This window comes from Physella acuta, unplaced genomic scaffold (assembly GCF_028476545.2).
Source record: "Physella acuta isolate Inbredline_101_S28 unplaced genomic scaffold, ASM2847654v3 ptg001057l, whole genome shotgun sequence".
Taxonomy (NCBI): domain Eukaryota; kingdom Metazoa; phylum Mollusca; class Gastropoda; family Physidae; genus Physella; species Physella acuta.
In genome coordinates this window covers 389605-401941 of record NW_026732574.1, presented here as the reverse complement: position 1 = coordinate 401941, position 12337 = coordinate 389605, and the positions used below count along the sequence as shown (strand labels likewise).

At 37.6% G+C, this 12337-nt stretch overlaps 1 protein-coding gene across 1 annotated transcript in view; it reads right to left on the bottom strand.

The window, feature by feature from the left end:
- The window catches only part of LOC131955160 (kelch-like protein 36), a 59462-nt gene extending 47651 nt beyond the window's left edge, over positions 1 to 11811 (bottom strand). Inside the window, exon 1 of the mRNA XM_059319150.1 lies at positions 11735 to 11811. The gene's annotated coding sequence lies outside the window, so the exon portion shown is untranslated. The remainder of the gene's footprint in view (positions 1 to 11734) is intronic.
- Between the last annotated feature and the right edge of the window lie 526 nt (positions 11812 to 12337).

The window sequence follows — 12337 nt, the reverse complement described above, 5'->3', positions numbered from 1 at the left end:
CCAGCATTAGAAATGTAGCAAACATTGGGCCGGCATTAGAAATGTAGCAAACATTGGGCCAGCATTAGAAATGTAGCAAACATTTTTGCCAGCATTAGAAATGTAACAACCATTGGGCCAGCATTAGAAATGTAGCAAACATTCGGCCAGCATTAGAAATGTAGCAAACATTGGGCCAGCATTAGAAATGTAGCAAACATTGGGCCGGCATTAGAAATGTAGCAACCATTGGGCCAGCATTAGAAATGTAGCAACCATTGGGCCAGCATTAGAAATGTAGCAAACATTGGGCCAGCATTAGAAATGTAACAACCATTGGGCCAGCATTAGAAATGTAGCAAACATTTTTGCCAGCATTAGAAATGTAGCAACCATTGGGCCAGCATTAGAAATGTAGCAAACATTCGGCCAGCATTAGAAATGTAGCAAACATTGGGCCAGCATTAGAAATGTAGCAAACATTGGGCCGGCATTAGAAATGTAGCAACCATTGGGCCAGCATTAGAAATGTAGCAACCATTGGGCCAGCATTAGAAATGTAGCAAACATTGGGCCAGCATTAGAAATGTAACAACCATTGGGCCAGCATTAGAAATGTAGCAAACATTTTTGCCAGCATTAGAAATGTAGCAACCATTGGGCCAGCATTAGAAATGTAGCAAACATTGGCCCAGCATTAGAAATGTAGCAACCATTGGGCCAGCATTAGAAATGTAGCAAACATTGGGCCAGCATTAGAAATGTAGCAAACATTGGGCCAGCATTAGAAATGTAGCAAACATTGGGCCAGCATTAGAAATGTAGCAAACATTGGGCCAGCATTAGAAATGTAGCAAACATTGGGCCAGCATTAGAAATGTAGCAAACATTGGGCCAGCATTAGAAATGTAGCAAACATTGGGCCAGCATTAGAAATGTAGCAAACATTGGGCCAGCATTAGAAATGTAGCAAACATTGGGCCAGCATTAGAAATGTAGCAAACATTGGGCCAGCATTAGAAATGTAGCAAACATTGGGCCAGCATTAGAAATGTAGCAAACATTGGGCCAGCATTAGAAATGTAGCAAACACAGGACCTCTAGCATCCATGGGAAATTTAAGATTGATTTGTGGCCTCGGCTTCTCAAGAATTAGGTCACGGGGTCACTCTAAAAAAAAAAAAAAAAGAAACGGCAAGCTCCCAGAAGTGTCCAAGCTATAACTAGGTCAATCATACAACAGTTTGTGTCCGTCCTGTTTAAATTAGGTCAATCATTCAATAGCCTGTATGATTCATGTTAAAAATAGCTGTTGTAATAAAATTGTGAATTAATGTAATGAAGAGCTCCGGTATATTACATTGGTATTCTAATGTTATGAATAGCTTCGCTAAAATATATTGTACTACTCGTGTTTTAAAGAACTCAATTATAATATACTGTATAACACCCAAGTATAAATATGATAGAATTATATTATTAACAAATTATACAATGGTTATTCACATACAAAATAGCATGTAAATCTAACTCCGTCGCACAATAATCGTAAATAATCAGCCTAACAAACAGCAGTATATAAACCTTATCTTGTAAATAATACACGTTTTAATCACAAGTATCATAAATATATCAGTATTATAACATTCTCTATGAATTATAAAAGAAAAAACAAAACGATATGTAATTCACTGCAAGCCTAACCCGGTATTAACGCAACGTCATATAATGAAAGTCTACAAACTTGTATTTCATCAACTCAAGCATCGGGGATATTATAAGAAACTAAATTTTACGGAATTTACACTAATTTGACGAGACTGCGTGAGGTTTTGTTTCACATTTCAATAACCGTGTACTGTCTATACACGGCGCCATCACCCGTTTTTTATCGTATCCTTACTGTTGGTATAATGTAGTTTTCTTACGTACATGGGCGACCTGAGTCAACAGGCACCAAACTTTCCTCATACGTCTCCGCCATGTCCACACCCTTGACTTGTGTCCACATTAAAGTCCACCAATATTCACATCACATCTCTCCATATCTACATTACATCCACATTAAACCCTCCCATATCTACATCACATCCACATATATCCACATTAAACCCGCCACAATCCACATCACAATTTAACATTGGATCAATCCGTAGGAAAGCTAAATACTTTACTTAAAGAATATAATCTTTGCGTTAATGTCTAAAAAACCCATAAGGTGCTGATCTAAACAGCACGAAAAAATAATGTTTATTGCAATTCATAAAACGTTTCCTTCTTTTTTTTCCTACCGTCCCGTGCCATTTAGCCTAGACTATCTGGTGCTGAGGTACTGTGGCCCGTTACCATTTAGCCTAGACTGGTGCTGAGGTACTGTGGCCCGTTACCATTTAGTCTAGACTGGTGCTGAGGTACTGTGGCCCGTTACCATTTAGCCTAGACTGGTGCTGAGGTACTGCGGCCCGTTACCATTTAGCCTAGACTGGTGCTGAGGTACTGCGGCCCGTTACCATTTAGCCTAGACTGGTGCTGATGTACTGCGGCCCGTTACCATTTAGCCTAGGCTGGTGCTGAGGTACTGCGGCCCGCTACCATTTTGCCTATTTTCTCCGGGTCCAGTCCTACCCTTTACATGTGAATTTATTGAATACTTAAAAGACGTATATCAGGGGGTAGGGGCGGGCTTTGGTCCTGTAAAACAGCCTACATGTATGCCTGCAGTACTCATTTTATAACCACCTCATAAAGCAGCACTTAGCTGTGTACCACTGAATGGCTGAGTTTGAAAAAGAACAACTAATGAACTACCTGAAACGCTTAATTACACTTCAACTGTGGCTCCGTGATAAAGTTTTCGAGAAGTTCGATCACTCGAGCAAGTGGCTTACTTAACAAAATAAACCTGAAACTACTTTAATGCTTGACATGAAAGGCGTTATGCTCACATTGATTGAAAGCGCTGAATACAAAATACCAGTGTTTAATTATATCAGGATTCAATGCCACCTTCTGTATTCAAGATAATAATGATAGCCTAGACGTGTTAGGTTGAGGAAAACGCACTGAGGTATGTACAAATAGACTTTTATGGAAATCCTCAACACGCTAGAAAGGAGAAAAATAAACCATTTTATTCTGTCACAAAAAGTAATACACGCAATTATTTTTGTTCAGATTAAAAAGCGCAGATTTAAGTAGTCGATGATGACGCTTCAAAATATTGCAGGGTGTTCTTTTGGTGACGTTTCATGCCTCAGTGGCTGTGAGAACAAGTTACTTAACCCCTTAACGCCGACAGTCGCGTTTTCGCGACATACCGATTTAGCGCATAGCATTTGCGCATATGTAGATTTATCCTACTGCTGCCGGTCGTTGTGTATTGGGTACATCCAGACGGTTGTATCGGTACCAACGGTCACGTGGTCAAGTCGAAATTTATGACGTCACACTCTCTTGAGTCACGCGCATCGTAATTTTTTTGACTTCGTGAATTCGTCCTACTTACATTGATTATTATTACTAAATAGGTGATCCGTTTTTGCTACAAAAAATACTAATAGCTTTATTATTCATTCTTTTATGTATATAAACAGTGTAATTCACAAATGAGAATAATTTTGGAAGTTATCTGCTAATTACGGTTTGTCGCGTTTTCGCGACATCCGGCAATTAGACAACAAATGGAACTTGGGTGCCAAGCAGGTATAACGAAATACGATGCATCGCCAAGCTGTCATTCATTCAAGTATGATTATAAATAGTTAAAGGATTTACAATATAGTCTTCGCCTATATATAAAAGTGCACTTTAGAACGTTACGGTCCATGTGGTAGGTGAAGTAGAGTTCACCTGTTTCATTGACATTGGCATATGGAGAGAGAGCGATGCTTGAATAATGTGATCATGTTGCTGGGTACAATATGACGAATTTAGCTTTGAAATAGTATTGTAAAATATTAGGAGAGCATAAAAAACATAATAGACAACAGGAAGTGAGGTGGTGGTCCACTATCCTGGATACCACCAAATAAAGGTCTTCACAGTGACCTTGACAATAATAGCACTGAGCAAAGACCCACACCTTGTAATAAATACAGTAAGGTTGAGTACTGACAAACATACCCTTTGCAGTGCTATTGAATACCCACATTAGTGGCATTATACTGGTATTTAGTACCGACAGCAGTGTTATTGAGTACCCACATCTTCAGCACTGAGTACCAACATCAGTGACACTGGACAACTACAGTTTGAGCACTAAGCACTCACAGGGTGATACTGAGTACCCACTGCTAAGGCTGAGTAACCACATCAACGTTATCGATTACCAACAGCTCCAGCGCTGAGTACCCACAGCAGTGACACCAAGAACCCACTGCAGTAACACTGAGTACCCACAGCTTCAACAGTGAGTACCCACAGCTTCAGCACTCAGTACACATGGCTTCAACACTCAGTACCCACTGTTTCAGCACTGAGTACCCATACCAGTGGCAATATGTAGCTACAGCATTGTCATTGGTAATCAATATCAGAATCAGTCGAGAACAATAGCCGTAGCACGAATCGGAAACATAGGGTACCATCAACAATAGCAGTGAGTACCCACACCGGTGGCACTGAGTACCCACAACAGTGACACTAAGTACCCACTGCAGCTGCATTGAGCATGGACGAATATACAATGGCTGAACACTGTCATTTAGGACAGTATTTGTTCAAGTGCTTTGTGTGTATAGCAAATATAGGTCAAATGAGAAATATGCGTGTTTATAGTTGACCTTGAAAAAGAGTTCACGAAAATTACGTAACCGTGGACAACTAAGACTCTACACATTGAAGGAAGTCCTTTCATATGTAGTGTGTTACTGTAGTGTAGTAGAATTACGACAGCAAGACATCAAAATACCTATTCATAAGAGTTAGTCAGTGAGCAGGTGCAGCAGAGTTATGTAACTCTATGCCTGAGCTAATAAAGTATAGTTTTCATGAGTTTTGCAAGTGATTCTACATCTCCTTGCAAGTCCGTATGTTCAGTTTGTGATATTTTATTGTTTGTGCATGGATATTTAGAGAAACACGTGACAGTAAAAATAGTAAAATGACCCGGACTAAAAAAAAATTAAATTACTGTTTGGTCCATAAGTGCCTGATGTCGCGTTTTCGCGACATACCGTAATTATCATCAAAAATAAGTCCAAATTTAAAAACAACTATATACCTCAAATTCAGTGTCAGTATGATGAGAGAAAATCAGCACAAATAATTTTTTACACGCTTGGAACATAATTCAGGCATTAAGGGGTTAAGAATTACGGGCTCTAGGGTCCTACATGTGTCCTCACAAGTTACTTAAGAAATACGGGCTCTAGGGTCCTACATGTATCCCTACAAGTTATTCAAGAAATACGGGCTCTAGGGCCCTACATGTGTCCTCACAAGTTACTTAAGAAATACGGGCTCTAGGTTCCTACATGTATTACCACAAGTTACACAAGAAATACGGGCTCTAGGGCCCTACATGTATCCCCACAAGTTACTTAAGAAATACGGGCTCTAGGGTCCTACATGGGACTCACAAGTTACTTAAGAAATACGGGCTCTAGGACCCTACATGTGTCCCCACAAGTTATTTAAGAAATACGGGCTCTAGGGTCCTACATGTGTCCTCACAAGTTACTTAAGAAATACGGGCTCTAGGGCCCTACATGTGTCCCCACAAGTTACTTAAGAATTACGGGCTCTAGGGCCCTACATGTGTCCCCACAAGTTACTCAAGAAATACGGGCTTTAGGGCCCTACATGTGTCCCCACAAGTTACTCAAGAAATACGGGCTTTAGGGCCCTACATGTGTCCCCACAAGTTACTCAAGAAATACGGGCTCTAGGGTCCTACATGTGTCCACCCCACCCACACCTATAGCTAACCCTAACGCTAGCCCTATAAACTGGGCGGGAGGGGGAATTGGCAGGGGGGGGGGGGGGGGTAACTACTCTAATGGGTGGGTAATGTCCTGCTCCCAGCCACAGACGGCCTCTATTTGTGGTGTCATTAAACAGTTCTCATCCATACGTCTAAAACAAATTCCTTTTATCATCTGTCGAACAACTGACCTGAAGTAAAAGCCCTAGAACCAGGACCTTGACCTATAGAAATAGCCCTAAAGCCAGATCCTTGACCTTAAGAAATAGCCCTAAAGCCAGATCCTTGACCTTATGAAATAGCCCTAAAGCCAGATCCTTGACCTTAAGAAATAGCCCTAAAGCCAGATCCTTGACCTTAAGAAATAGTTCTAAACAAAGGATATTGACCTAAAGAAATAGCACTAAAGCCAGATCCTTGACCTTAAGAAATAGCCCTAAAGCCAGATCCTTGACCTTAAGAAATAGTTCTAAACAAAGGATATTGACCTAAAGAAATAGCACTAAAGCTAGTACCTTGACAAAAGAAACAACCCTAAACCCAGGTCCTTGGCCTTGCAGTCACAGTATGACCAATGTTACAGTCACAGTATGACCAATGTTACAGTCACAGTATGACCAATGTTACAGTCACAGTATGACCAATGTTACAGTCACAGTATGACCAATGTTACAGTCTCAGTATGACCAATGTTACAGTCTCAGTATGACCAATGTTACAGTCACAGTATGACCAATGTTACAGTCACAGTATGACCAATGTTACAGTCACAGTATGACCAATGTTACAGTCTTAGTATGACCAATGTTACAGTCACAGTATGACCAATGTTACAGTCTCATTATGACCAATGTTACAGTCACAGTATGACCAATGTTACAGTCTCAGTATGACCAATGTTACAGTCACAGTATGACCAATGTTACAGTCACAGTATGACCAATGTTACAGTCTCATTATGACCAATGTTACAGTCACAGTATGACCAATGTTACAGTCTCAGTATGACCAATGTTACAGTCACAGTATGACCAATGTTACAGTCTCAGTATGACCAATGTTACAGTCACAGTATGACCAATGTTACAGTCTCAGTATGACCAATGTTACAGTCACAGTATGACCAATGTTACAGTCACAGTATGACCAATGTTACAGTCACAGTATGACCAATGTTACAGTCACAGTATGACCAATGTTACAGTCACAGTATGACCAATGTTACAGTCTCAGTATGACCAATGTTACAGTCACAGTATGACCAATGTTACAGTCTCAGTATGACCAATGTTACAGTCACAGTATGACCAATGTTACAGTCTCAGTATGACCAATGTTACAGTCACAGTATGACCAATGTTACAGTCACAGTATGACCAATGTTACAGTCACAGTATGACCAATGTTACAGTCACAGTATGACCAATGTTACAGTCACAGTATGACCAATGTTACAGTCACAGTCTGACCAATGTTACAGTCACAGTATGACCAATGTTACAGTCACAGTATGACCAATGTTACAGTCACAGTCTGACCAATGTTACAGTCTCAGTATGACCAATGTTACAGTCTCAGTATGACCAATGTTACAGTCTCAGTATGACCAATGTTACAGTCACAGTCTGACCAATGTTACAGTCTCAGTATGACCAATGTTGCAGTCTCAGTATGACCAATGTTACAGTCACAGTCTGACCAATGTTACTTGCAAGTTTATCCAGAATCTTGTACAGCAACAATTAGTGGACAAATTATTATGATGTTAATTTTTGGCTAAATTAGATGTGATAGCAAGGTTGGATTGATAGAGCATGTGACTCCTAACTCAAAAGTCTCTTATCCTTAGAAAGTCACTGAGTCCCCCCAGCTTTGATGGGTACCTGACTCAAGGTAGGGAGGGAAAGTAAAGGTGGTTGGATGGGAACGGGGCATTACCCCCTCCCCGTCAATTACCCTCCGCACAGTAGGACATTACCCCCCATGGACATAGCTTAAGGTACAGCTAGGGTTAGGGTTAAAGTTAGGGCTATGGCTAGATTTAGGGTTAGGATTAGGGTTAGTGTTATGATCTGGTTTATGCTTAGTGTCAGGACTTGGATTAGGGTTAGTGTTATGGTGAAGGTTAGGCATAAACCAATGTCTAGAGTTGGCTTTTGTTTTTTGTTTTAAGTTTTAGGCTGAGGTGAATTCTTAGGTTTTGTCCTTTTTCTTAAGGTTAGAATTAAGGAAATATATAGTATAGAGTTTGAGTTAGGATTCTAACTTGAGGGGGGGGGGAGGGGGGGATGTCCAGTAGCTGGTTGGACATAGTGTTTAACACAATATCCCGTCATATGCCCCATGGACCATTCAGCTTAAAAGGTACTTTATTAAACTTACTTATATGTAAGGAATACTAGTTTACCTAAGTTAAAGTCATAACAACTTTATAGAATTAAAAATAATCATCAAATGTGGTACACAATAATATAAATGATCAGTGGTTGAATGTTAAGTGAGTAAAATCACACAGAGCAGTGTAGTTAAAAACTATTGGATTTGTCATTTCTGGTTATGATATCAAGTAAATATAAAAGGGCATGCTTTGTATAACCTATAACAAATTAAAAATTTTAACAACACAACAGTCATTGCAAGCCAAGCGATGTAGCACTAGTAAACATAAAATGGCTTGCATTGTATAACCTATTACAAATAAAATTTTCTAACAACACAACAGTCATCCGCATTGTATAAGCTATTACAAATAAAATTTTCTAACAACACAACAGTCATTGCAAGCCCTGCGATGTAGCACCACATAACCAGGTTATTGACCCTCTCAACAAAATTAAACTTGAAGATTACCTGCACAACATCCAGACACCCAGGATTGTTCATCCAGTTTTTAAAGTAAGATGCTTAATAAGATTTGTGCGTTAAATTATGAAAGAAAGAAAAAAACCAAGGCTGGGGATTCCCACTTTAAAAAGAAAACATTGTGCATGGTACTTTTGTGAGGGTGTGGTTTGCACTTTTTGACTGATGGTTCATAGAAATTTTGAAAATAAACTAATTCATTTCATTCAACAAGTTATCATTAGGGTAGTTTATCTGTACTGCTGTTTATGTGAATATTAAGCGATGTTGGTACATCACAAAAAAAAAAGATTAATTTACTGTCAAAAATAAAAACCTTACAATGACATATATCGTTATCAATTATATTTTTTTGGAAATGTAAGTGCTTATTAAAATGTAACTGATAACAATATTTGTGATTATAAGGTTTTTAATTTTTACAGCAAATTGATCATATTTTTTTTTGTGATCTCAAAAATAAATGTGTAAAAAAATTGAATAAAACAAGTAGAAAATAGTAACAAGTAACATTTCAATCAATTCCTCAGAAAATGCAATGAAATCAAAATGAGAGCCATAACCTTCCCTAGAGACCAAACATAAAAAAGTTTTTAAAAAATCAAAATCTCAATGACAAAATCAATTTCAATATTTAGGCTCCTACAGTAAAATCCAAATTTTAACTTTAGAATTTCTAATAAGCCTACATATTATAATAAAAAAAAGTATTATTTTTTAGCATAAAATTAAAATTACCTTCGTCCAAGTTTGAAACCTTGTCCAAAAATGTTACAACTAGAATCTATGCAACTATGAATTGAAGTTGTATACTTTTGTTTTAGATTCAGTCTCAGATATAAAGTCTTAAAGCTTCTCCAAACATTCATACATACACTTTACAACTAAACGTGTATGTGCAACTGTGAACTTTTGAAGAAATTATTGCTGCTCACATATTATTGATCAATTTGTGACTTGAAAATAATGGTGTTCTGTGTCCACTCTTTGGAAAAATAGAGCTGGATCTAGATCTTTTGTCGTGAGCCTAACTAAGGTGTCTTTGTACTATTTAGAAAAAGCTTATAATGTTAAAATGATCCATCATCTATCTAATATCCTTCCATCCATGTCAAAAAGAATTGTTTAGTTCAGAATAACAAGTTAAAACCACCAGCATGACTGTTAACTCACAGAAGTCTAAACTAAAGCTTTCTCTAGCGCTGCTTGAAATAAAAGATAATTTCTAAGATACAAATATGTCACCAGTTGAGGCAAGCAGCCTCAGATAACTTGGATATCGCAAGCAAAAAAGTCTGTTAAAAAATTGTGACAAATTACACAAAAAAGTAATTAAAAGTTAAAATTGAAGTTGGTAGGGCCTATATTTTTATCTATAGAGCCTATAGCCTATCTAATAGAACCTAAAACTTATTTTCAATTAACAAATTACAAGACGTACACCTTTTTCAATAAGCCTATATAATCTATATTATAATAATAAGAGACACTTTAGTTTTCAAAACTGTGATGATACAAAATAATAACTGTAGCCTAATTAATTTATATTCTCAAGACACATAATATAATGAAAGACAAATATATAGGCCTATGGCCTAGATGCTTTTTTTTATTAAAAAAATCGTAATCAGGCCAATATCCTATAATTATCTAATAAAATGTCCCAAGGGGCCTAACAAGTTTCAAAGTAAATATTGCGATCTGTTAGTAAAATTAAAAGTACGCCCAGTGTTTCTTCCAGGCATCTAGCACCACCCCCCCCCCCCACCTCTCCAACACATTCTCTTCCTCCGCCCCATCCCCTTAGCCAAAAAATATAAGCCTACAAGACAGAAAATGTATAGGCCTACTTTTAACAATGCGCACCAAACAAGGGAAACATGTCTGAAAGAAACCGTGTCTATTGTAAAAGTAAAAGCATTTGTTTTAGTTTTGTAGGATCTAAGTTCAAGAAGAAAAAAGTTTTTGCAAGGTCTGGTGATTAAGTATGAAACTATTACTGAATTAGAGATCTAGAATCTATATTTAAGCTAATAAAATGACCTAGCCTAACAAAATTAATTTATTATTTTTGGTTGGAATTAATCATAAATGGAATCTAGATTACAGATAGATCTAGATCTATCTACTATCTGGTGTTACACAAGTTAAATTCAATAGATCTTGACTCAACTGGACACTAGAAATCAAAACCCTCAAGAATTCTGTTTAGATCTATATCTATATATCTACGAGATCTAGATCCTAGATCTAATCTAGACTTAAGACTAGATTCTAGGAATTTTTTTTTTACAAATGTCTGTTTCAACTTTATTGAACAATCATAATGCAATAAAATTACTGCTCTCTGAAAGTGGGGCCTACATATTTACATAATAATATTACATAACAACCAACAGCCTACAGCAATTAATAAGGTAGATCAATATAACAAACTGAATTAAAGAAATTAACAACACATGGTGGAATTGTAAAAGCACGCAATTGAAATGCTTGCTTCCAAGCGGACTGTCTCGTTTTCTTTGGATCTACGCTACACTCAGCTGTTGTCTCGGTCTCGGGGCGAGGCCTTGGCCTGCATAAAATACTGAAGCGCGCAGCACTGCTTCTTAGCAGACAGATTTTTTTTAAAGTTATAAATTTTAGAGACACAACTGAGCGTCTAGATCTAGATCTATTTATAATCGCGAACGATCATGCCGAAGGTGTTTAAACTCAGCAAACTTATACGTAAATCTAGATTCTAGATTTCGATTTCTAGGCCACACATAATGAATAAGTCCGAGCAAAGGATTGGGTTGAGCGAGACCCGAATCGCCCAAATAAAAATAAAATTAGAAGAAAAAAAAACTTGTCTGGAGATCTAGGTCATTTAGTTATTTTGGATTACACTTTGATTACGCAACACATACATTTGTAATGAAACGAAAAGTGTTGCAAAATTCATGCAGTTAATAAAAATGTACTTACATGTGAATAAATTTAGGCTACGCAAAAGATTTTATATTTTCTCTCCTACTAGGTAAATGTGGGGCAACTGGGTAGAAAATGGCAGCCATTTTAGTTATGTTATGTCACAATTACTACCTCCGTGCGATGGGGAGCTCTCATTGCTGAAGGAGCCATCGCCTCACTTTTGCACAGCGGGCTCTTTTTTCCCCGCTCCAAGGTCGCCTGTGGTATTAAGGAATAAACGAACGCTATTTTCTTGAAATTAAAACATTATTTTTTAGATTCTAGATCAAGATCAACATTGTTTTTCAAATTCCAGAGATTTTTAAAAATATTTTTTTAAAGTTTTTAAAGCCAAACCCTACAATAAATGCCCTCTTGAATAGGCTTATTATTAAGTATGGAAAGCATTTTGTCATTCCTTTATGATTTAAAAAAAAAACAAACAAACAAATTCACACACAAAAAAAAACACTACATTATGAAGCCTTAGGAAATATTCGATTTGTGTTCGGAGCAGCCCGCAGACAGTGAAATTGGGTATGCAAAACTTGACCTGTTGCTATCGGCATGGGCGGGATTTAGAGGCAGCATAAGCTCAACGCTCTCTCCAATATTTGT